This window comes from Orycteropus afer, unplaced genomic scaffold, assembly GCF_000298275.1.
Source record: "Orycteropus afer afer isolate SDZICR_OR568_19922 unplaced genomic scaffold, OryAfe1.0 scaffold01647, whole genome shotgun sequence".
NCBI classification, from domain to species: Eukaryota; Metazoa; Chordata; class Mammalia; order Tubulidentata; family Orycteropodidae; genus Orycteropus; species Orycteropus afer.
Genome location: NW_006923234.1, coordinates 43,045 through 45,776, shown reverse-complemented (window position 1 = coordinate 45,776; position 2,732 = coordinate 43,045).

The following is a 2,732-nucleotide window of genomic DNA, read 5'->3' as shown; positions in this document are numbered from 1 at the left end:
TATTTTAGATCAGAAAATTTCCTGTAAAGTGAAATGGAAATTACATCATAGGATTGTGGGAGTAAGCAAGCAACAACTAGCCTGGCATCCAATCTAACTCTGTATACTTATATGCTTTAGATCTTCACAAGGCTGTTGATTTATTCTTTTGAGTATAGTCGGACTAAATGGTCCTTATAGGACATAGTAAAATTGCCCTATAAGTTTTAATAGTCAATAACCATTGCAAATGCCAACTGCTAGGTGTTTTCTCCTGTGGAATCACTGGTAGGTTCAAATCACTGACCTTTCAGTTAGCTGGCCAGTGTTTAATCAGCTCCATTTTTGCTGCTTTAGATGCTCATAAGGACGCAAACTAATATTGTTTGCAATCATAGCATTTGACGTGACTGTATATCCCATGACTTTCATCTCTGCTGTAGTATGAAAGCTTAATTCTAGAAATATATGTTTTATACCTTAATTCCACATGTTTGAGGAGTTCTGGTGACATAGTGCCTTAGGTGTTTGACTGCTAACCAGAAGGTTGGTGGTTCAAACACACCAGCCACTCCATGGAAGGAAAACTGGGCAATCTATGTCCCTAAAGATTTACCTCTTTGGAAACCCAATGGGGGTTGCTATGGGCCAAGATTGACTTGATATTTTTTGTTTCCACCTCTTTAAAATTCCTAATAAATTAATTAAATTCCTAATAAATTCCTAATAAATAAATAAATAAAATATATTCTTAATAAATAAAATTCCTAATAAATAGGACAATGAAACTCTAGACTGCTATCGAAGTTGGAAATGGTTTCTCTTATAATTCCTAGCAGAGTAACCTTGGGCAAATTCTTTAAGCTCTCTTTGCCTCAGTCTTTGCATATGTAAATTGGGGGAATAATGATAGATGCCTCATGAGATTGTTGTAAGAATTAAGTGTTATAAAAAGTGAAAGATTGAAAATAGTGCTTGGTCTATAGGACCAGTTCAATAGATATTACGTACTATGCCTTTTCTTCATCTATGATAAAAATATTTCTGTATGAAGTTTTATATGGTAGGTGTGAATCTTATTTAATAAAACAAGATATTTCATACACTTCAGTGACAGCTATTTTTATTCAATCTTTTAGTTAATATCATAGTATCATATCTCCATATTTTTATTAAAAATTCTTAATTTACATGATTTGTAAAGTCATGATGGTCATTCTACCAAGTAATTCTAAATTTAAGTGAATTTCATACGGGATCCTCAGTAGGAAGTACAAAAATTATAAATATTTACTAATAGGATGAATGGTCTCTATGATTTACATAAACACATTTTATATTTCTGAGGGAAATTTTTGATTTTTCAGAGAACATTTTTCATAGATTGTGTTCAATAAACAAAAATGTATTTTTAGTTTCATGTAGATAAAAAGAAGTGCTTTTATTTTACAGGCTAATGATTATAACTGTGCCTTTTTGGAGAAAACTCTAGAAAAATTTGCTTCTTACAAACCTCAGATTTATGTCAAAGAAGTGAAAGCAGTTCTGTTTGGTAAATTTTCAAGTTGTACTTAATATGAAAATTAAATTACTAAGATCATTTAGTGGAAACTAAACAGGATGCAAGAATAAATAATACATGCATTCAACAATATAAGCACCTTACCTTTAGAAATATGATCTTCAAATTTTTTTCATTGCACTCCTCCAATAGCAGAAAGGTTATGATCAGGTATATTCATTTGCCTACAAAGTATATACATATATTACTACACTAAAATATTACATACAATATAGAATAGAATTAAGTTAAAATAGAACATTTCATAAATATCAAGAAAACTATTAATATATTTCTGACATTCCAATGACTCACCAGCTGGGAAACATATATGAACCCAATGTCAGATTCTATTGATGAAGAAATGGAAGTGACTCATTTTCTGGAGAGATATTTCAAAGGAGAACTTGAATTGGGAAAGAGGTAAGTTATTGCATGTAGCACTTTGTTTCTGAAAGAGAAGACAAGAAGTCACCGTGGTGCAGCGAAATGCTTTCCGTAGGTGCCAGGGAAGCACCTGACTACTAGCTGAAAGGTCAGCAGTTTGAACCCACCTAGAAGCTCCTCAGAAGACAGGCCTGAAGATCGGCTTCCAAAAGGTCATGACCCTGGAAGCCCTATGGAACAGTTCTACTCTGCACACATGGGGTTTCCATGAGTGGGAACTGATTCAACAGCAAACAACAGCAACAAAAATTCTTCTTCACTTTGGGCAAAATTGTCAAGATGAAAAAGTCTATCTTTAGTTCCTTCTGTCTCTACCTTGCTTTGTTGAAGTCAGATAATTTCTCCCCTTTTATCTGTTCCATTTTTTAATTCCAAGGTCATCATTCCTTTCTCCAGACACCTAGTAATACCTGCAGTCAGACAAAGTAAACATTGTAACCTGTCCAGAGTTCTGTTTCTTTACTTGGAATTAAAGAAAAGTATAATTTTCTAAAATCACCACCATAAAGGTCTCTTTTTACTGTGACGACAAGTGTCTATGTACATAGAAAACGTTTTACAGACCTAGCCAGTGTTAACAGTGGTTATCTCTGGGTGAGAATCATTTTATTCTTTATACATTGCATTTTCTGACATATTTGTTTTTCTACAAAGACCATGTATTATCTTTTTAATCAAGGAGCACTTCTGGTGCTGCGGTTAAGCATTTGGTTGCCAACTGAAAGTTTGGAAGTTTGAACCCACC